Here is a 24,921-nt window from a genome sequence, read left to right as displayed (position 1 = left end):
GGGACCAGGTAACAAGTCACAATCCAAAGATCTGACAAAATAGACTTCAAACTAAAGCAAATCAGAGACACTTCATTCTAATCAAGGCAACAGTTAACCAAGAAGGCATTTCTATCCTAAACATATGCACAAACTCTTGTACACCAGATTTCATTTTTAAAAATGTACTAATGGATTTAAAGATACAGATAAACATCAATACATTAATAGGAGGTTATTTCAATGACCCTCTTTCACCAGTAGACAGGTTATCTAGGCAAAAAATAAACGGAGAAGCATCAAATTTAAATTACATTATACATCAAATGAAACTAATAGATATCTATAAAATATTTCACCCAAAGACCAAAGAATACATGTTCTACTCAGAGGCACACAGAAGCTTCTCTAAAATGGGTCACATACTGGGACACAAAAAAACTTCCAAATTAAAAAAAATCAAAATAGTGCTTGTATCATCTCTGATCACAATGCAATAAATCATAAAATTGACGGTAAATAAATTTTTAGTAACTTCACAAAGTCAAGAAATAATAAAAATAAGAGCAAAAATCAAGGAAATAAAAACAAAGAATACAAGCATCAACAAATCTTAGAGCTAGTTCTTTGAGTAGATAAACAAAGTTGGAAGACCTCTGACCCAACTAACCAAAAGAAAGAGAAGATACAAATTAACAGAATCAAAAATGAATGGGAAAACACTAAAACAGACACCAAAGAAATTTAGAATACCAACAAGTAATAACTTAAAAACCTATATTCTGAGAGCAGCTGGCAGCACCACTTGGGGGTAAAAGTGTGAGCAGCAGCAGTGGCTTCCAGAAACTATAGTAAGAAGTTCCTCTGGGAAAGAGCACCTGTGTTCCAGCCAGTCTCCAGTGTCATTCTCTGTATATGATACACAGCCACATCAATGACCTATGGAACCTCAGACACACTGCACCTAGAGGAGCAACCACTTGAGCCCTAGAGTCCCCTACATCTAGAAGAGTGATCACCAGAGGCTCTGCCTGACTGAACCTAGAGAAGTTATCAATGAAGCCACAACCCTCAACTACAACAACAGGAGAAAGAGGGACCTCCTGACGCACCCCACTGGAGGAAGAGATGGGTAGACAACAGTGTAAAACTACACACAACTCCAGAAACTAGTGGCTTTACAACAGTGAGACCTGAACAGCCCAACACAGATGAAACAGAAGAAAATGACCTTGAAAATAATTTTATGAAGAGCTGAGGGGACCATAGAGGTGAGTCAGCAGCCACAGGGCCAGACAGCTGGATGCCCTACTCTTTGGGACCTTCCCAGTGGAACAGAACCTAGGGGCCCCTCCCCAACTTCCTAGGCTTTCATGTCCAGCCAGTGGGGAGTGTTCCTGCTGCTGGGATTTCCCCAAACCCACCCTGCCCCCATGCCTGCCTTTTCTCCTGCTTCTGCAAGATCTTTGGAAACCTGCAACAGAGCTTGCTCCAATACTGAGGGGACCTAAGAGAGGGCAGACCAAGAAAAACTCCCAAGTACTCAGACAGCCACAGCAAAGATCAGACCATGATACCAAGGCATTGCCAACCTCATTTGAAGGAAGAGATAGGGAGACGCCAATGCAAGAATTCCTCAACATCCTAAAAAGCAACATGGTAACACCAGAATCCAGTGGAAACACAACAGGAAGACTTGATCATCCTAACCCAGAAGTAGAAGAAAACAACTTTAAACATAACTTTATGAAAATGGTGGAGACCTTTAAAGAGGAAGGGGAATTCCCTTAAAGAAATGGAGGAGAAGACAAAAAGTTAGAAGAAATTAATAAATTTCTCAAAGGTACCCAAGAAAAATCAATCAAACAGGTAAAGGAAACAGTTCAAGACTTGAAGACCAAAATGGAGGTAATAAAGAAAACACAAACCGAGGGAAGGCTGGATATGGAAAATCTGGGTAAACAAACAGGAACTACAGAGACAAGTAAAACTAACAGAATACAAGAGATAGAAGAAAAAAATCTCAGGCACTGAAGATATAGACTCATTGGTCAAAGAAAACATTAAATCCAACAAATTCTTAACACAGAACATTCAGGAAATCTGGAATACCATCAAAAGACCAAATTTAGGAATAATAGGGGTAGAAGAAGGAGAACTTCAGCTCAAAGGCACAGAAAATATATTCAACAAAATTATAGAAAAAAAGCTTACAGAACACCAAATAGACTGAATAAAAAAAATCCCCTCTCCAGGCAGGCTTCTCTTTGTTTCTCAAGTCCCTGCCTCTTCCAAGCCTTCCCTAGTGTTTTCAGGTGTCCTGCTCCTGTACTAAGGCCATCCACCCAAAGGGGTCAGACTCTGGCCTCCAGGCAGGTCTGAGGATTCCTGCGGAGGGGCACAGGCTCCTTCAGACTGTGCTGCCAGGTTCGCTGTGTGATATTCCATCCCGCCCTGTCCCCACCTTGGCCCTTTTGTCTGGGCTGTGACCCTGGGCTGCCTGGAATCCCTGATCCTGTGCACTGACATTCCATCTGAACTGGTGAGTGAGTGTGGACCCTGGGGCAACCTGCCCTGGAAGAGAGCACAGACCCCCTCCCCCCAGCTCCCTCTGCAGGCTTGTGTCTGTTTCTCCCGTCCCTGTCTCTCCCAAGCTTTCCCTAGTGATCTCAGGTGTCCTGCTCCTGTTCTAAGGACATCCACCAAAAGGGGTCAGACTCTGGCCTCCAGGCAGGTCTGAGGATTCCTGCAAGGGAGTGAGGGCTTCTTCAGATTGTGACGCAAGGAATAGGTCCTCCTCTGGCACTGGGGAGATCCAACCAGTTTCAGTCACAGCAAAGGTTTGTCTAGGACACCAAGCGCCTCCGGGCTCCTTTTGAAGGAAGAGATGGGCAGGCGCCAATGCAGGAACTCCTCCAACAACATGAAGGCAACATGACATCACCACAATCCAGACATCCCGAAACAACAAGAATTGAACATCCTACCCCAGAAGATATAAAAGAAATCGACCTTGAACAGTACTTTATGAAAATAATAGAGGACCTTAAGCAGGAGGTAAAAAACTGCCATAAAAAATGGAGATGACAAACAAAAAGGTAGACGAAATAAATAAATCTCTCAAAGATACCCAAGAAAAACAAGAAAAACAAGAAAAAGGCAATCAAACAGGTAAGGGAAACAGTACAAGACCTGATAAATCAAATGGAGGTATTGAAGAAAACACAATCTGAGGGACGACTGGAAATGGAAACTCTGAGTAAACAAACAGAAACTTCAGAGACAAGTATTTCCAACCGAATACAAGAGATGGAAGAAAGAATCACGGACTCTGAAGATACTATAGAGGAAATAAATTCACAGATTAAAGAACTAAACAAATCTAACAAATTCTTAACACATTACATTCAGGAAATCTGGGACACCATGAAAAGACAAAAACTAAGAATAATTGGGGTAGAAGAAGGAGAAGAATTACAACTCAAAGGCCCAGAAAACATATTCAACAAAATTATAGAAGAAAACTTCCCCAACCTAAAGAAGGATGTTCCTATGAAGGTACAAGAAGCCTACAGAACACCGAATAGACTGGATCAAAAAAGCATCCCCACGCCATATAATAATCAAAACACAAAACATACAGAATAAAGAACAGATATTAAGAGCTGCAAAGGAAAAAGGTCAAGTAACATATAAAGGGAAACCTATCAGAATTACACCTGATTTCTCAATGGAAACCATGAAAGCCAGAAGAGCTTGGATAGATGTGTTACAGACACTAAGGGAACATGGATGCAAGCCTAGACTACTATACCCAGCAAAGCTTGCATTCACCATTAATGGAAAAAACAAGTTATTCCAGGACAAAAACAGATTTAAACAATACATAGCCACAAATCCAGCCTTGCAGAAAGTAATAGAAGGAAAATCACAAACCAAGGAGTCCAACAACGCCCACAATAATTCAGGCAACTAGCAACCCTTCACCAGCACAACTAGAAGAAGGGAAACACACAAACTCTACTACTAAAAATGACTGAAGTTAACAACCACTGGTCATTAATATCACTTAATGTCAATGGACTCAATTCACCTATAAAAAGGCACAGGCTAAGAGACTGGATACGAAAACAGAATCCAACATTTTGCTGTTTACAAGAAACACACCTCAACCACAAAGACAGACACCTACTCAGAGTAAAGGGTTGGGAAAAGGTTTATCAAGCAAATGGCCCTAAGAAACAAGCGGGTGTGGCCATACTAATTTCCAACAAAGTTGACTTCAAACTAAAATCAATCAGAAGAGATGGAAAGGGACACTTTATACTCATAACAGGAAAAATCCATCAGAATGAAGTCTCAATCCTGAATATCTATGCCCCTAATATAAAAGCTCCCACTTATGTAAAAGAAACACTTCTAGAACTCAAGGCAGGGATCAAACCACACACACTAATAGTTGGAGACTTCAACACTCCTCTCTCACCAATGGACAGGTCAATCAGACAGAAACCTAACAGAGAATTGAAAGACATAATGGAGGTAATGAACCAAATGGACTTAACAGACATCTATAGAACATTCCACCCAAATAGGAAAGAATATACCTTCTTCTCTGCGGCTCATGGAACCTTTTTGAAAATTGACCATATACTTGGTAACAAAGCAAACTTCCACAGTGAAAAAAAAAATATTAGTAACCACCTGTGTCTTATCGGATCACCATGGATTAAAATTAGAATTCAACAACAATGGTACCCCCAGAAAGCCCACAAACTCATGGAAACTAAACAGTCAACTACTGAACCACACCTGGGTCAAGGAAGAAATAAAGAAAGAAATTAAAGTCTTTCTTGAATTTAATGAAAACAAAGACACAACATACTCAAACCTATGGGACACAATGAAAGCAGTGCTAAGAGGAAAGTTCATAGCACTAAGTGCCCACTTAAAGAAAACGGAGAAAGCACTCATTGGTGACTTAACAGCACACCTGAAAGCTCTGGAAAAAAAAGAAGCAGACTCACCTAGGAGAAGTAGAAGACTGGAAATAATCAAATTGAGGGCAGAAATCAACAAAATAGAAACACAGAAAACAATCCAAAGAATCAATGAAACAAGAAGCTGGTTCTTGGAGAAAATCAACAAGATTGACAAACCCTTAGCCAAACTAATCAAACGGCAGAGGGAGGACACACAAATTAATAAGATCAGAAATGAAAAGGGGGACATAACCACAGACACAGAGGAAATTCAGAGAATCATTAGATCTTACTACAAAAGCCTGTATGCCACAAAATTCGAAAATGTAAAAGAAATGGACACTTTTTAAGATAAATACCATATACCAAAGTTAAACCAGGACCAGGTAAATGCTCTAAATCGTCCTGTTAGTCGCGAAGAATTAGAAACTGTTATCAGAAACCTCCCTACCAAAAAGAGCCCAGGACCAGATGGTTTCAATGCGGAATTCTACCAGAACTTCCAAGAAGACCTAATACCTATACTCCTTAAGGTATTTCATAATATAGAAACACAAGAGTCACTGCCAAATTCCTTCTATGAAGCTACAGTTACCCTGATACCTAAACCACACAAAGACTCAACCAAGAAAGAGAATTACAGGCCAATCTCACTCATGAACATTGATGCAAAAATTCTCAATAAAATACTGGCAAACCGAATCCAAGAACACATTAGAAAAATTATCCATTACGATCAAGTAGGCTTCATCCCAGAGATGCAGGGCTGGTTCAACATACGAAAATCTATCAATGTAATCCATCATATAAATAAACTGAAGGAAAAAAAACCATATGGTCATCTCATTAGATGCTGAAAAAGCATTTGACAAAATTCAGCACCCTTTTATGATAAAGGTCTTGGAGAGATTAGGGATACAAGGGTCATTCCTAAATATAATAAAAGCTATTTACAGCAAGCCGACAGCTAACATCAAATTAAACGGAGAGAAACTCAAGGCTATCCCACTAAATTCAGGAACACGACAAGGCTGTCCACTCTCTCCTTATCTCTTCAATATAGTGCTTGAAGTTCTAGCAATAGCAATAAGACAACATAAGGGAATCAAGGGGATTCAATTTGGAAAGGAAGAAGTTAAACTTTCATTATTTGCAGATGATATGATAGTATACATAAGCGACCCCAAAAACTCCACCAAAGAACTCCTACAGCTGATAAACGCCTTCAGTAATAAGGCAGGTTACATGATCAACTCCAAAAAATCAGTCGCCCTCCTATACACAAAGGATAAGGAAGCAGAGAGGGAAATCAGAGAAGTATCACCTTTCACAATAGCCACAAATAGCATAAGATATCTGGGAGTATCTCTAACCAAGGAAGTGAAGGATTTATTTGACAAGCACTTTAAGTCTTTGAAGAAAGAAATTGAAGAGGATACCAGAAAATGGAAGGATCTCCCCTGCTCGTGGATTGGGAGGATCAACATAGTAAAAATGGCAATTCTACCAAAAGCAATCTATAGATTCAATGGAATCCCAATCAAGGTCCCATTAAAATTCTCACAGAGATTGAGAGGACAATAATCAACTTTATATGGAAAAACAAGAAACCCAGGACAGCCAAAAAAATCTTATACAATAAAGGTACTTCTGGAGGCATTACCATCCCTGACTTCAAACTCTATTACAGAGCTACAGTATTGAAAACAGGTTGGTATTGGCATAAAAACAGAGAAGTTGACCAATGGAATCATATACAAGGCCCGGATCTTAAACCACAAACCTACGAACACCTGATTTTTGATAAAGGAGCCAAAAGTACACAATGGAAGAAAGAGAGCATCTTCAACAAATGGTGCTGGCATAACTGGATATCAACCTGTAGAAGAATGAAAGTAGATCCATATCTATCACCATGCTCAAAACTCAAGTCCAAATGGATTAAAGACCTCAATATTAATCTGAACACATTGAGCTTGATAGAGGAGAAAGTGGGAAGTACTCTACAACAAATGGGCACAGGAGACCGTTTCCTATGCATAACCCCAGCTGCACAGACATTAAGGGAAACATTGAATAAATGGGACCTCCTGAAGCTGAGCAGCTTCTGTAAAGCAAAGGACATTGTCACTAAGACACAAAGGCAGCCTACTGACTGGGAAAAGATCTTCACCAACCCTGCAACTGACAAAGGTCTGATCTCTAAAATATATAAGGAACTCAAGAGACTAGACTTTAAAATGCCAATTAACCCAATTAAAAAATGGGGCTTTGAAATGAACCAAGAATTCTCAACATAAGAATTTCAAATGGCCAAAAGATACTTAAGGTCATGCTCAACCTCCCTAGCTATCAGGGAAATGCAAATCAAAACAACTTTGAGATATCATTTTACACCTGTCAGATTGGCTAAAATCCAAAACACCAATAATAACCTTTGCTGGAGAGGTTGTGGGGTAAGGGGTACACTCATCCATTGCTGGTGGGAATGCACACTTATGCAACCACTTTGGAAAGCAGTGTGGTGGTTTCTCAGGAAATTCAGGATCAACCTACCCCAGGACCCAGCAATTCCACTCTTGGGAATCTACCCAAGAGATGCCCAATCATACTACAAAAGCATTTGCTCAACTATGTTCATAGCAGCATTATTTGTAATAGCCAGATCCTGGAAACAACCTAGATGCTCTTCAGTGGAAGAATGGATGAAGAAACTGTGGAATATATACATGCTAGAATACTACTCAGTGGTAAAAAACAATGACATCTTGAATTTTGCATGCAAATGGATGGAAATAGAAAACACTATTCTGAGTGAGGTAAAACCCAGACCCAAAAAGATGAACATGGGATGTACTCACTCATAATCGGTTTCTAGCCATAATTAAAGGACATCGAGCCTATAATTTGGGATCCTTGAGAAGATAATAAGAAGGTGAACCCTAAAAAAAAAGATACAGTAATCCTCCTGGATATTGGAAGTAGACACGATCGCCGGGCAAAAATTGGGAACTTGAGCGTGGGGCGAGACGCGGCCAAGGGAAGATGGGGAGAGAAAAGCGTGAAGGGGAGAATGGGGGGAGCTCAGAGGGATGGGATGCTTCGGATACAGGAAGGGTGGATATGGGAGCAGGCATGCATATATCTTAATTTAGGGAGCCATCTGAGGGTTGTCAAGAGACTTGACTCTAGTGGGGTTCCTGGGTTTCCAGGGAGACGCCCCCAGCTAGTTCCTTGGGCAGCTGAGGAGAGGGAGCCTGAAAAGGCCAGTTCCTATAGCCATACTGATGAATTTCTAGCATATCACCATAGAACCTCCACCTGGCGATAGATGAAGAAAATGACTGAGCCCCACATTGGAGCACCGGACTGAGCTCCCAAGGTCCTGATGAGGAGCAGAAGGAGAGAGAACATGAGAAAGAAAGTCAGGACCGTGAGGGGTGCGTTCACCCATGGAGGCGGTGGGACAGAACTAACAGGTGATCACCAACTCCAGTTGGATTGGGACTGATGGAACATGAGACCAAACCAGACTCTCTAAATGTGGCCGACAGTGGAGGCTGACTGAGAAGCCAAGGACAAAGGCGCTGATCTTTGACTCTTCTGCATGTACAGGCTCTGTGGGAGCCTTCTCAGCTTGGTTGATCACCTTCCTGGACCTGGGGGGAGTTTGGAGGACCTTGGTCTTAACATTGAGTAGGGAACCCCGATGGCTCCTTGGCCTGAAAAGGGAGGGAGGGAGGGTACGGGGGAGGGGAGGGGAGGGAAGAGGGAGGAAAAGGGGAGGAGATGGAAACTTTTTAAATAAAAAAAATCAAAAAAATCCCCTCTCCATATAATAATCAAAACACAAAACATACAAAATAAAAAAAGAATATTAAGAGCTGCTAAGAAAAAAGGTCAAGTAAAATATAAAGGTAAACTATCAGAATTACACCTGACTTCTCAATGGAAACCATGAAAGCCAGAAGGTCTTAGATAGATGTGCTGCAGACATAAGAGACCATGGATGCAAGCCCAGACTAGTATTCCCAGCAAAGCTTTCTTTTACCATCAATGGAGAAAAAAAGATATTCCATGGCAAAAACAGATTTAAACAATATGTATCCACAAACACAGCCTAATGGAAAATACTAGAAGGAAAACCATAATCCAAGGTAGCTAACAACACCCACAATAATACAGACATCTGATAACCTTTAACCAACACAACCAAAAAAAGGGAAATATACAAACACTACCACCAAAAAATAACCAGAGTTAACAACCACTGGTTAATATCGCTTAATATCAATGGACTCAAGTCATCTATAAAAAGACACAGGTTAAGAGAATGGATATGAAAGCAGGATCCGGGGGGGGAAGGGAGGAGATAGAAATTTTTAATAAAAAATGAGAAAAAATGACATTTTCCCATTTCTACACATATTATACAATCTTAGATGTAGCAGCACTCATTCGATAACTCACATTCGTTTCAGAGAAGTTGCTTTCAGTCAACAGATTTTTCTGAATTCCAACCATCATTCAACAAATATCAGTGAATTTTCTAACAGATTCTCTGAAGTCTTATTCCAGATGTTTCCAGTTGTGTTTACTTAACTGTCACTGATGAAGGAGATGGAAGGGATTCACATATATGTGGCTATACTGAGGTCAAGACCAGGAAATATTATTGATGTGTATAAATGTTTGGAACAAAGAACTGGATGTTAATTATCACCTTGGGATCTTCACTTCCTTTCCTTGTGTAGCCCCATACAACTTCTCCTAATGTAGCCCATGTCTGATTCTAGAAATGGATGATTATCTACATTAAATGACTATTAACCCTTCTCTCCAACCACCTACACAATAAAGCCTTATCAGAAACTCAAAAAAAAAAAAAAAACCAGGATCCAGCATTCTGCTGTTACAAGAAACACACCTCAACCACAAAGACAGACACTACCTCAGAGTAAAGGGTTGGGAAAAGGTTTTTCAATTAAATGGACTTAAGAAACAAGCAGGTGTGGCTATCCTAATATCTAACAAAACTGATTTCAAACTAAAATCAATAAGAAGAGATGGAAAAGGACACTTTATACTCATAACAGGAACAATTCATCAAGATGAAGTCTCAATCCTAAATATCTATGCCCCTAATATAAGAGCACCCACATATGTAAAAGAAACATTATTGAAACTCAAATCACACATCTAACCCCACACTAATAGTAGGAGATTTCACCACTCCTCTCTCAAAAATGGACAGATCAACCAGACAGAAACTTAACAGAGAAATAAGAGAACAGATGTAATGAATCAAATGGACTTAACAGACATATATAGAACATTCCACTCAAACAGGGAAGAATACACCTTCTTTCTCAGCACCTCATGGAACCTTCTCGAAAACTGATTACATACTCAGTAACAAAGCCAACATCCACAAATACAAAAAAAAAATGGAGTAACCTTACCTGTGTCTTGTCGGATCACCATGGAGTAAAGTTAGAATTTAACAACAATACTACCCCCAGAAATCCTACAAACTCATAGAAACTGAACAGTCAACTACTGAACCACCCCTGTGTAGTGATAAGCTGCAGGCTACATTCCTGCTGCCCTGCTCCCAGCCACCCTGGCTAGTTCATGCCCCAAAATAATTACACCAAAACTGTATTCTTTTAAATAATGGCTGGCCCATTAGTTTCAGCCTTTTACTCATATCTTGAATAACCCATATCTAATAATCTGTGTAACACCATGAGTGGTGTCTTACCAGGAAAGATTCAGCACGTCTGTCCTGGTGGCTGGCTTCATGGCATCTGGCTCAGAGAGGAGAGGCAGGCTATCTGACTAACTTCCCTCTTTCCCAGCATTCTGTTCTGTCTACTACACCCACCTATGTTCTAACCTATAAGCCAAGCAGTTTCTTTATTAATTAACCAATGAAATCATCAGATAAATAGAAGACACACCTACATCATTTCCTCTTTTTCTGTTTAAACAAAAAACAAAGGCTTTCACTTCAACATAGTAAAATTACATATAACAAAACAGTTATCAAATAAGAATTAGTTACAATATTTATATCTATTTTATCTTTTATCATAGCAAAGAAAAACTATAACTATCTATCGATTCTTCAACTCCATCAAAGACTCCAGAAGGACACAATATTACCTAGGTGAACAAGAAGTAAGCTACTTACAAAACTCTAGAAATGACAGAGTCATCTCGCTGCCTGGACAGTCACCTAAAGTTCTTTTGTACAGTTGGGGCATCCCTACATCACTCCTGGATCAAGAAAGAAAGAAAGAAAGAAAGAAAGAAAGAAAGAAAGAAAGAAAGAAAGAAAGAAAGAAAGAAAGAAAGGAAGGAAGGAAGGAAGGAAGGAAGAAAGAAAGAAAGAAAGAAAGAAAGAAAGAAATTAAAGTCTTCCTTGAATTCAATGAAAATGAAGGCACAACATATCCAAACTTATGTGAAACTATGAAAGCAGTGCTAAGAGGAAAGTTTGTAGCACTATGTGCCCACATAAAGAAAAGGGAGAAAGCTCACATTAGTGACTTAACAGCACACCTGAAAGTTCTAGGGAAAAAAAGAAGCAGACTCACCCAGGAGAAGTAAAAGACAGGAAATAATCAAATTGAGGGCTGAAATCAACAAAATAGAAACACGGAAAACAATACAAAGAATCAATGAAACAATGAGCTGGTTCTTTGAGAAAATCAACAACATTGACAAACCCTTATCCAAACTTATAAAAAAGGTGGAGAGAGAACACTAAAATTAACAAAATTAAATATGAAAAAGGGGGACATAACAACAGACACTGAGGAAATTCAGAGAATCAATAGGTCTTACTACAAAAGCCTGTATGCCACAAAATTGGAAAATGTAAAAGAAATGGACAATTTTGTAGGTAGATACCATATACCAAAATTAAGTCAAGACCAGATGAGCAATTTAAATAGATCTATAAGTCTCGAGGAAATAGAAGCTGTCATCAAAAATCTCCCAACCAAAAAAAAGCCCAGGGACAGATGGTTTTCGTGCAGAATTCTACCAGAACTTTCAAGAAGAGCTAATACCTATACTCCTCAAAGTGTTCCACATAATAGAAACAAAAGGGTCATTACCAAACTCTTTTTATGAGGCTAGAGCTATCCTGATACCCAAACCTCACCAAGACTCAACCAAGAAAGAGAATTACAGACCAATCTCACTCATGAACATCGACGCAAAAATTCTCAATAAAATACTGGCAAACCGAATCCAAGAACACATCAAAAAAATCATCCATTATGATCAAGTAGGTTCATCCCTGAGATGCAGGGCTGCTTCAACATATGAAAATCTATCAATGTAATTCATTATAGAAATAAACTTAAAGAAAAAAGCCATATGATCATTTCATTAGGTGCCAAAAAAGCATTTGAAAAAATTCAACAGCACTTCATAGTGAAGGTATTAGAGAGATTAGGGATACAAGGATCATATCTAAATATAATAAAAGCAATATACAGCAAGCCGACAGCTAACATCAATTTTTGTAGTCTCCTTGGACAATGCATCTCATGTTAGATAGTCCATGACTCTTAGGGGTTCTTTATCCAGACAGGAAAATTTCCTTTAAACTATGGCTGTATATGCATATATAGGCACCTGTATTATAGGTTGTTTTATTTAGACAGTAGCACTTGCTTTGTATCCCAGAGATGAAAGTTAAGTCGCTATTGCTAAAGATACCATTTGCTTCAGATGTAGGACCCAGAGGCCCCTGAGCTGTATCTAATCTGAATGATTTCTCCCTGAGAAATAGCTTTTATGGTACCAAAAGGAACCCTGCAAGCTTCCAAATGATGGCAGCAACCAACAGTCCTATTCAGTCATGATGCCTATGAACCACAAGGACTATCTTGGCACAATAACTCTAAGGGTTAAAAAGTGGCACACATATTTTAGCAATAACTAATAGCTCTCTAATTGGAGTAAAGATTCAAAATTGACAAAGAAAGAAATTATGCCTGGTACTAGAAATCTAGCCAGTGACCCAGGGCTAGTGAAGTAAGGAATCTTGGAGGAGAACCTACAACCACCACTTTACTATGTAGTGGACTACTGAACTATAGATACACCATCTCATTAAAGTATTCCTAAGAATACTTGAAGTGCTAAAACTATCTTGAGGGTGGAGTAAAAATGGTCTCTGATCACTAAGACCAGCCAAATTTGGCATATTTGGGCATCTTAGAAGTTTTTTCTCTTCAGGTTCTCTCATAACAACTAAGCCAACATAAACTCTAAACACATTCTAAGTATTTATTACTATATCCACAGATAGACGTGGTCCTTACTGAATGAAAATGGGGACATGCCTGCTTCTAGGTACAGCCGAGAAGAGGGGTTTTATTTTAGATACTGTTGATCTGAAGGAGTGAGATTAAAGACCACCATTCAAATTAAAGCCAATTAGCAAGCTTTATTTACTATGCATAGGACTAACTCTCCACAGTGATATTTGAGAGAGCACCATGGGTTTTCCGACCCCATTTTAAAACTGATAATTTTCAAAGGAATTTGGTATTGTAAGGACTTGGCAGGCAAATTTTACAGAATCAGTCGATTTGATGATAGATCATCTTGGCAGAACATGTCAAGATTTCTCAAGATTCATTGGCAGAACACCTTATCTCATCAAGGTGGAGTCTAGGGAGTTTTCAAAGTGTGACTCAAATCCCATAGTTTGGAGAACATGTCAAATTGCAGTAACAGGTTAAAGCAAGGTCAAACTTAAATTTTGCCACAAACAGAAATGAACTTATTTTGATCCTGTAACAGAATAGCTTCTACCTTAAGATGGAGTCAGGTTGGTCCATCAATATGAAGGATAAAACAACCAGAGGCATTTGAAAGAGTCCAGACTGAACCAGGACATGAGAGGAGAGAGAGAGAAGAGAGTGAGGGAGAAGGATGGAGGGAGAGGGAGGGAAGGGGAGGGAGGGAGGGAGAGAGAGGGAAGGGGGAAAGGAGGGGAGGGGAGCAGAGGGGAGGGGAGGGGAGGGGAGAGGAGAGGAGAGGAGAGGAGAGGAGAGGAGAGGAGAGGAGAGGAGAGGAGAGGAGAGGAGAGGAGAGGAGAGGAGATAAAAAGAAGGGGACAAGCAGATCAAGAAAGGAGCCATGATCCAAAAGACCAAGAGAGCACATAGTTAAAATGTCTTAGTAATATAGGGATCAAAGGCTGAGGGAAGGGAAACCCAGTAACCAGGCTAGAAAGGTTCAGGGGAGAGATGGGTAAATGTAGTCAGAGACTGCTAATTCATTCCCGGCTGCCCAGACCCAAATAATTACACAGAAACTGTATTAATTAAATCACTACTTAACCAATAGCTTAGTTGTCTTTCTAACACTTATATCTTGAAATAACCCATTTCTACTATTCTAGAGTTTACTATGAGGCTCGTGGTTTACTGACAAGGTTCCAACCAGCTCCGGTGTCTGTCTCCTGCAGCAGCTACATGGCATCTCATTGACTCTGCCTACTTTCTATCTACCTGCTTGGAATTCTTATCTTGCCCTATTCTGCACTGCAATAGGACCAAAACAGCTTCTTTATTAACCAAATGATATTCACAGCATACAGAGGGAAATCCCACATCAGGTAAATAGTGCTAGGAGTAGCCACAGGTACTGAGTGGTACTTTTCTTAGATTCCTATGGGATCTGACATTCCAACCTTTTGTTGATGATAAGGGGCAATGTAATTTCTTCTGAAACTACTTCTGATGAATTTGGGGTATCATTGTTGGGGCTCAGAAAAGCTAGAATGTTGATCAAAGCTGGGAAGGAAGAGAGCAGTACAGGCTGAGGGACATCTGTTTTGCTCTTTGCCCAGGTTCTGTGGAACTACCTGGGACTAGGGAAGTACAGGCAGCTTTGGAGCAGTATAGGATGCAGATTCTGAAGGGACACCAGAGGCCAGCAGTTTTGGAGCAGTGTGCAGTCTACAGTTGTTTGGAAATCTGCTGAAAAGATGGGGACTAGGGAAAGAAAGGAAAGTTAAGGAGTTTATGGAAAAAATTTATCTTGGATGTACACTTGAAATTTTCAGTCCCATCCTTGTAGTTGGTTGGAGGTGGCGTTCCCAAGACCAAGGGAGAGAGAGAGAGATACCACCCTCAGGAATAGGCAGGTGGGGAAACTTAAGCTATTGATTGGCAGGAGTACTTATCTGGAGTCCATTTGATCTGTGACAAGTGGATCCAAATCTCACAACTCCCTGAAGCTTACGTGAATTTTTTAAGTTTTTAAAAAGAGACAAAAGCTTTAGAAATATAACAATTTTAGATATAATAACATTATCAATGTTTTTACTAAAATCTAGAAAAGTAGTAAAAGCAATAGACTCGTGCCTTTGAATCATATAAAACTTAGGCATCCCAAATGATTCTTGCATCAGCAACAGAGATATTTTTCATCATAAAGAGAAGCAATTTTAAGTCTATACTTAGAAGACAAACAAAGGCAATGTAAAATTTTGAGCTTGTGACTATGATGACAGTAGCAGTGCTTTCCCAGGGTTAGGTTACCAATTTATCAGAACTCCACTGATTAATGTTAAAACTCTGAACTTTTGAAATCTTACTACAACAATAACAGGGCAAGAAGAAAAGAAATCTGAAAGTTTTATACCATCGCTGTAATTATTCAGCCACAGATAAGTAGGAGCTTCCATTTCATTTGCTCCTCCCATTCACCTTACCCCAGACTCACCAGCAGCTCCACTCCTCCTTCTCCTAGCCTCCCAATCTCCCAATCCCAATGTGTCTTTTCCTCTACCAGCCTCCCAGGTAGACCCCCAAGTCTGGGACACCCAAAACCCCTCCGTTGTTGAACACCATTCCCCCATTGTTATCCAATTACAAGATCGTACTAAGTACATTACCCAAGCTCAGTACCCCCTCTCTCTCCAGAGCCTTAAGGTACATAAGCCTATTATCTCTGACCTCTTAAGAAAAAAACTACTTCACCCCACCTCTTCTTCCTTTAACACCCCTATACTTGCTGTTAAAAAATCCTAATGGAACCTATCACCTGGTTCAAGACCTCTGGCTCATTAACTCTGCAGTGGTCCCTATTCATCCTGTAGTGCCTAACCCTTAAACACTTCTTTCCACTATTCCTCCAGGAACCTCCCACTTCTCGGTTCTAGACCTCAAGGATTTTTTTTTCTCTATTCCTCTCAGCTCTCAATCTCAAAACATCTTTGCCTTTACCTGGACTGATCCTGACACTCACCTCTCCACACAGCTCACCTGGACTGTCCTTCCCCAGGGATTCCAGGACAGCCCATGCCTGTTTGGCCAGGCTTTAGCTTCTGACCTGCTCTTACTGTCTCTTCCTAAGTCTAAACTCATACAGTATGTAGATTACATTTACTTTTCAGCCCATCGTAAGAGATCAGCAAAACTGATACCTCCACTCTTTAAAATTTCCTATCCAAAAAGGGCTATAGAGTCTCACCTTCTAAGGCCAACTGTCTACTCCTCAGGTCATTTATTTGGGATTAACTATAACCTCAACTCAAAAGGCTATTACCCTAGACAGAAAGAAAATAATTCAGTCCCTTGCAGTTTCTTCCACAAAAGAAGAGGTTTTATCATTCCTAGGAATAGCTGGCTTCTTGCATTCCTGGATCCCCTCTTTTTCTCTTCTCACCCGCCCCTTATATAAGGCTGCTCTTGGCTCTCTGCATGAGCCCCTTCTCCATCCCATTACTAAATCCTTCCAGAGACTCCAACAAGCCTTTATCCAGGCCCCAGCTCTTCATCTCCCAGATTTAACATGTCCTTTCTCCCTCTATGTAACAGAGAAGGAGGGATATTCCCTTGGAGTCCTAGAGCCTTCTTTTGCACCTGTAGCATACCTGTCAAAGAAGATGGACCTTACCACTCAGGGCTGGGCACCCTGAATATGTGTTTTAGTGGCCATTGAGCTTCTTATTTGTGAGTCAAGAGAACTAACCTTTGGGTCACCGACCACTGTCTTCTCCCACCACAATCTGTCTCATCTCTTAACTTACAAAGGCTTACAAACCTTACCTCCTTCCAGAGTTCTTTCCCTACAGGTGGCACTAGTAGAAGATGCCACACTTTCCAATGCTGCCCACTCCTTATATCTCAAATCTCCTACCTCAACCTAACATTAATTACTCCCCATCTCACTCCTGCATAGAGATCTTAGAGGATCTACTGCTCCACCCCTCACATATACAGGAGGGCAAACTGTCCCAGGCCACTTATACCTGATACACAGATGGCAGCTCCTTTTTATGTGATGGGACCCATAGAACAGGGTATGCCATAGTATCAGACACTGGGGTAGTGGAGGCATGGGCACTCCCTGCCCATACCACTAATCAGCAGGCTGAGTTAATAGCCCTTACCCATGCCTTCCAGTTAGCAAAGGGACACTCTTTAAATGTTTACACAGACTCCAAATATGCCTTTCATATCCTCCTGTCCCGTGCAGCTATCTGGAAGGAGCGTGGGCTTCTTACAACAAAAGGAGGATCCGTAACTAACTCAGGTTACATTACAGACCTGTTAAAAGCCTCCCATCTCCCCAAAGCTATAGGAATTATTTACTGTCGGTCTCATCAGACTGATAGTTCCATTATTTCCAAGGGAAATAACTGGGTTGACCAAGCAGCTAGAACAGCAGCATTCCAGAGCCCAAACCTACCTCAATTACCTCAGGGAGTTCATACAGTACAGCCCGCATTCTCACAGACACCTCCTGACACCCAGCAAATTCTGTCCTACTTACATCAGCTCTTTTATCCTAATAGTAAATCGCTGTTTCATTTTGTCAAGGCTCACCTCCAACCCACCCCTGAGGACTTAGATTTCTTAAAAGCTATCACTGCCTCTTGTCAAATTTGTCAAAAGTCAGATCCCAAGACCAAATACCATAGCGTCCCTTTCCCCACCCACCAGGCCAGGGGCTCCCTTCCAGGAACTGACTGGCAGCTGGACTTTACTCATATGCCCATGGTCAGAAGAGTTAAATATCTCCTGGTCTTGGTGGATACAATGTTTGGGTGGATTGAAGCATTTCCCACCACTAATAAGAGGGTCCAGACAGTTTCCAATGTTCTTCTCCGAGAAATCATCCCCTGGTTTGTAATCCCAACCTCTCTTCAGTCTGATAATGGCCCAGAGTTCACTTCCCAGATTTTCCAAAATTTGTTCAAGGCTCTTAACATCCCCTGGCATTTTCACATCCCATACCACCCTCAGTCTTCAGGGAAGGTAGAACGAACTAACCACTCTTTAAAAAAATGTTCATGTTAAGATGTCACAGGAGCTTTACCTTGACTGGGTAAAACTTGTGCCTCTGGCCCTTCTTAGGTTTAGGGCTCTCCCCCAAAGCCCCCTTTTTAATCTCACCCTTTGAATGTATGCATGGGCAGCCAGTTTTAACTCCCGGTCTCTCACCTAAAACCTCTTCTCTTCCTGATCACCTCTTACTCCACTGTTATCCCATCTATGCTCCCTATTATGGGATTTTACCAACTAGTCATTACCTCAACCATGTGTTAATTAATGCCTACTAGTGATTAAAATAGGGGACCAGGTATTATTCTCTCCCCCAAACCAACGCCCCTCACTCCTTTCCCCTAAATGGCAAGGCCCCTTTAAAGTAATTCTTGTAACTCCCACATCTGCCAAGCCCGAGGGACTTCCTCATTGGATTCACCTATCGCATCTTAAACCGTTTACTCTTCCAGCTCAAGATATGCCCCCATATACAGTATCTCAAACAGGGCCCTGTTCCCTTAAGTTCCAGAGGACACCAAGATCAGCCATTCTCTCTCCAGTTCCAGAAAAAATAAAAGCATCATCCTTACTCAACTCTCCTGCACCAAAAACTCCATATACTCTCCCTCTTCCTTTCTCCTATCTGCTTTACCAACTTCTCCACATCTCCAATGTCATGCTTAAATTTCCAGTTAACCACTCAGCTGTTATTACAGGAACCATCATTAAACATAGAGCCAGAGGTACAAAGAATGTCAAAAGCCCAGGTGGTAAGAAACAATAATGAGTTTGTAGCCCCAAACTCCAAAAACCTCACAAAACAGACTTTAACTTAACAGATTTATCACTGACTGCAGCAGTGTTTCGTGGATGTTAAGGTAATACCATGATGCAAAAGGAAACCAGTGCCTTAGGATTTACTTCAGATAAAACATTAAAGGGTTGAATAATTATCCTTTTCAATAATTTCCTCCTTCTTCCCCTCCCACAATCTTCCATTCTATTGTCATAATCATAAACTTTTAATATGTCTAAAATTTATTTCTTTTCAAACATTTTTTTCATAAGCTCCAGGGAGTCAGTTGGACTTACCTAAAACAGACCAGACTCACCCTAGAATAAGTTTCATTTAATTCTTCCCTTATCATACCTGGTCTTGGGAACCCCTAGGAAATTCCCTCCTCCAGCCCCCCAAAGAACCCCCCTCTATCTTACATCTTGGGACTCTCCTCTCTTAATCACTAGGATCTAAATTTTTTTCCAGACATAATTTTCTGCCTTTCCAGCATCTTGCAAGGTCCAAGTTGCCAGCCAGCCAGCCAGTTCCTCAGAGCCCAGAAAATACAACAGCAATCAGCCACTCCAGGACATGGTTAAGCATCTCAACTCCTTGATGCCCACAAAGTCAGTGTGAAGCAGTCACAAGAGACCTTATGACACCCCATTCCCATGCATTAAGACCCCCCCAAACCTCCCAAATCTTTATTATAAACAAAAGGGTGGAATGTAATTATTCAGCCACCAATAAGGCTGCACTTCTGGGTTCTAAAGGCAGGCATGTGCGGTCAGGCCCTCAGGCACAGAAGGTCCCAGGTGACCCATGTGCGTGTATGCGTGGTTACATCCACATATGACTCAGCTAAACCCTTGTGTGCATGCGTGAATCCGTCATCCGGGCCCCACATGGCCCATGTGCATGCATGCGCGGTTACATCCACGTGTGACTCAGCTAAACCCTTGCACGCATGTGTGAGTAACCTGTCATCTATGTCATCAGTGTGACATAGTCATCCCAACCCCCTGTGCGCATGTGCAGGGCAGCCTTTAAAGGCTGGATGCGCCATCTTTCACTCTCTCTCTCTGCACCTTGACCTCCAGGCCTGTGCACACTCCCCTCTAATAAACTCCTAAGCAAGTTTGTTGGCGTTCCATGTCTCCTTCTCACTCATGCCAGGTAATTTCAATCACAACTTGCATGCTTAATCTTTCACACTTACCACTTGTCAAGAAAATTTCTCTTTGCAACACAGCAACCAATCAAATGTAGAGTTGTGGAGCTCAGACCCAACTGACACATCTACAACACAATTCTTGCAAGTAGGCTTGGGGATTATTATGGGAAGGGAAGTTGAAAGAGGAACAGAAAGTTTGTTGTTCCTACAAAAGTCAGAAATTATTCCCATGAAGTTAATATGAAGTGTCTCACCAAAATGCCTACCCAAACATATGTTAAATAAGTAGAATACCAATAGGTATGCTAATTTGGAAGGAGGAAAGCTCAAGAAGCTTCAACTCCAGACAAAGAACTACAGTCAGCTAAGGAATGTCGAGAATGGGAGAAATAGTCATCCCCAGGGCAGAGCAAACCAAGTGATCAGTCCTGAAAACATAAACAAACAAGTTACATTATATGACCTGAACAGGCCATAATATATATATGTGTGTGTGTGTGTGTGTGTGTGTGTGTGTGTGTGTGTGTATACAAAACAAGAGCTAAAAAAAAAGAAGCCATAAAGTTTGAATGAGTGCAAGTGGGGGAGGTACGTGATACAGGTGACAGGGAGGAAAGTAAAGAGGAAGGAAGAATTGTGTAATTTTTAATGCACTGTCATATGACACAAAGCTAATTGTAATTTTATTATCCTAGAATTGATTTGTGTATGTGGGGTTAATATCCCTGGAAAAAATCCAACACCAGCAAGATTGTAATGGATTAATAAAAATGCTACAGGATCCCTAGCAGTGGCAGGCAGCAGGCCATGTGGTGACAGGCAGTGGATAGGGAGTCCAGAGAGCAGCCAGTCCCAGGTAGGGATGGCTGCAGGTCCCTGAGCAGTAGCTGGTCCAGGACAGGGAGACACGCAGCGGTGGGCAAGAGACAGAGACATGGATAGGCACACCATGCAGAGTGAGGTTGGATATTTATTCAGGAGGTTATGGAGGGGGAAAGGGCCAGGGAAGAAGTGCAGGGGGGGGGGGGACAGAAGCCGCCTCTCTGAGAGGGGGATGGAAAAGAAAGAGAGACTCAGGCTCAGGCTGCAAGCAGAAAGGAAGATCTGCCTGTCTCAGCAGATGGGGGAGGGAGTGGGCGTGGCCTGTAAGAGACAGGACAGATCATCACAACGATGGCTCAGCAGGTAGAGGAACTTGGTGACCTGAGTTTGATCGCCAGAACCCATGTAAAGGGTGGAAGGAAAGAACTAACTCCACAGAGTTGTTCTCTGACCTCCGTGTGCACCCTCCGTACATATATCATGCCACAATAATAAAAAATACTTTAAAATAAATTCATAGCAATTAGTTAATAAAATAATTTAATTTACATATTTATAGGATAATGAACATTTTTGAGACATTTCTTAGCCATTTTTTTCTTCTTTTAAGAACTGTCAGCTCAGTTCTCAAGCTGATTTTTTGAATAAGGGTTTTTTCCTTTGTTTTTTATGTTCTTTATATATTCTAGATATTAATCCTCTATCAGATGTATAACTGACAAGGATTCTCTGCTATACTGTGGGATTCCTCTTCATCTGTTTGATTGTTTCTTTAGCTGTGCAGAAGATTTTTATTTGTATGAGGCCCCACTTGTCATTGTGGGCCTTAATTCCTATACAGGAAGTACTTTTCTACACCTATATCATGGTTTTTAGGTTTTCTTCTTACAGTTTCAGTGTTTCAGGTTTCACATTTGAGTCTTTGATTCACTTGGAGTTAGTTTTTTGTGCAAGGTGATGGGTATAGGTCTAATTTCATTCTTCTATGTGTGGACAATCCCGTTTTCATAGCATCATTTATTGACAATGTTTCCTTTTCTCCTTTTATTGACAATGTTTCTGGCATCTTTGTCAAATACTAAATAGACTAGTTATGTGTAATCATGTTTGTATCTTTGATTTTATGACATTAAGATATAAAACTGATGTCTGTTTACTTGTGCACCTTCCAAAACGTATTTTTTTCAAAGTTTTTACTTCATCAACTTAAAATTAAAAAAATAAAAAAAAATCACTCTTTGTTTTTGTTTCCTGTTGCTGTGTGCATTAGTTATTTTTCTATTGCTGTCATAAAACACCATGACCAAAGAAACTTATGAAAGAAAGAATTTATTGATCTTACATTTCTAGAGAGTTTATGATATCTATGATGGTGGGGACAGACATGGCACCTGGAGAAGCAAGCTGAGGGCTCATATTTAGAGCTACAAGCAGAAAGAATGAACTGGAAGTGACTTGGGTCTTTAACCTCTCAAAGCCTGCCTCCAGTGACAAACTAGTGACAAACTGAAAGGGCAAGTGTGCACTTCCTAAACAACACACTCCCAAACAATGCCACCAGCTGGGAACCAATATTCAAATGCCTGAGACAATGGAGGACCCTTCTTATTCAATCCACCACACTGTAATAAAATATCATGACAAAAGTGACTTAAAAGAGAATGGGTTTATTTGACTTATAATTACATCACTGTGGGGAAGTCAAGGCAATAGGAATTTGGAACAACTAATCACATTGTTTACCTATAGTCAATAGCAAAGAACCATGAACTGAAGCATGTGCTCTAGAATTTGGCTCATTTCTTTCATAATTTAGAATTCACTGGCCAGGAAATGATGCCACCCAGAGTAGGTTGTTCTTCTCACCCCAATTAACATAAGAAAATCCCCACAAATATGCCCACAGGCCAACTTAATCTAGAGTGTGAATTCCTTCTCAGATGACTCTACATTATGCCAAATTGGCAATTTACATAAAAATTGACCAAAAAAACAATCATCTTCATTACTTAAGGACCAAACTGTGGATATCTTTTCAGCCTACTTTGATTCTTATTAATGATCAGGTTAAGCTCTGTGTGATTAAATAAAAAAGCTTTCTAGTTTATTTGTATTGAGACATATCTCTGAGAATACAGATTTTGAATTTAAGATTGTTTAATGTTGCTGGAATCCCTGATCCTGTGCCCTGACATTCCATCTGAACTGGTGAGTGAATGCGGACCCTGGGTCAACCTGCCCTGGAAGAGAGCACAGACCCCCTACCCCCACTTCCCTCTGCAGGCTTGTGTCCCTTTCTCCCGTCCCTGTGTCTACCAAGTTTTCCCTAGTGTTCTCAGGTCTTCTGCTCCTGTCTAAGGCCATCCACCCAAACGGGTCAGACTCTGGCCTCCAGGCAGGTCTGAGGATTCCCACGGAGGGGTGCGGGCTCCTTCAGATTGTGCTGCCAGGTTCGCTGTGTGGTATTCCATCCCACCCTGCCCCCACCTTGGCCCTTTTGTCTGGGCTGCGACCCTGGGCTGCCTGGAATCCCTGATCCTGTGCCCTGACATTCCATCTGAACTGGTGAGTGAATGCGGACCCTGGGGCAACCTGCCCTAGAAGAGAGCACAGACCCCCTACCCCCACTTCCCTCTGCAGGCTTGTGTCCCTTTCTCCCGTCCCTGTGTCTCCCAAGTTTTCCCTAGTGTTCTCAGGTGTCCTGCTCCTGTTCTAAGGCCATCCACCCAAAGGGGTCAGAATCTGGCCTCCAGGCAGGTCTGAGGATTCCTGCTAAGGGGCGCGGGCTCTTTCAGATTGTGCTGCCAGGTTCGCTGTGTGGTATTCCATCCCGCCCTGCCCCCACCTTAGCCCTTTTGTCTGGGCTGCGACCCTGGCCTGCCTGGAATCCCTGATCCTGTGCCCTGACATTCCATCTGAACTGGTGAGTGAATGCGGACCCTGGGTCAACCTGCCCTGGAAGAGAGCACAGACCCCCTACCCCCACTTCCCTCTGCAGGCTTGTGTCCCTTTCTCCCGTCCCTGTGTCTCCCAAGTTTTCCCTAGTGTTCTCAGGTGTCCTGCTCCTGTTCTAAGGCCATCCACCCAAAGGGGTCAGACTCTGGCCTCCAGGCAGGTCTGAGGATTCCTGCGGAGGGGTGCGGGCTCCTTCAGATTATGCTGCCAGGTTCGCTGTGTGGTATTCCATCCCGCCCTGCCCCCACCTTGGCCCTTTTGTCTGGGCTGCGACCCTGGGCTGCCTGGAATCCCTGATCCTGTGCCCTGACATTCCATCTGAACTGGCCATCCACCCAGAGGAGTCAGACTCTGGCCTCCAGGCAGGTCTGAGGATTCCTGCAAGGGAGTGTGGGCTTCTTCAGATTGTGACGCAAGGAATAGGTCCTCCTCTGGCACTGGGGAGATCCAACCAGTTTCAGTCACAGCAAAGATTGGTCTAGGACACCAAACGACTCCGGGCTCCTTTTGAAGGAAGAGATGGGCAGGCGCCAATGTAAGAACTCCTCCAACAACATGAAAGGCAACATGACATCAGTACAATCCAGACATCCCGAAACAACAAGAATTGAACATCCTACTCCAGAAGATATAGAAGAAACAGACCTTAAACAGTTCTTTATGAAAGTAATAGAGGACCTTAAACAGGAGGTAAAAAACTGCCATAAAGAAATGGAGATGACAAACAAAAAGGTAGACGAAATAAATAAATCTCTCAAAGATACCCAAGAAAAACAAGAAAAAGCAATCAAACAGGTAAGGGAAACAGTACAAGACCTGATAAATGAAATGGAGGTATTGAAGAAAACACAATCTGAGGGACGACTGGAAATGGAAACTCTGAGTAAACGAACAGAAACTTCAGAGACAAGTATTTCCAAC

This window comes from Arvicola amphibius, chromosome X (assembly GCF_903992535.2).
Source record: "Arvicola amphibius chromosome X, mArvAmp1.2, whole genome shotgun sequence".
Taxonomy (NCBI): Eukaryota; Metazoa; Chordata; class Mammalia; order Rodentia; family Cricetidae; genus Arvicola; species Arvicola amphibius.
This window is presented reverse-complemented; position numbering follows the sequence as displayed.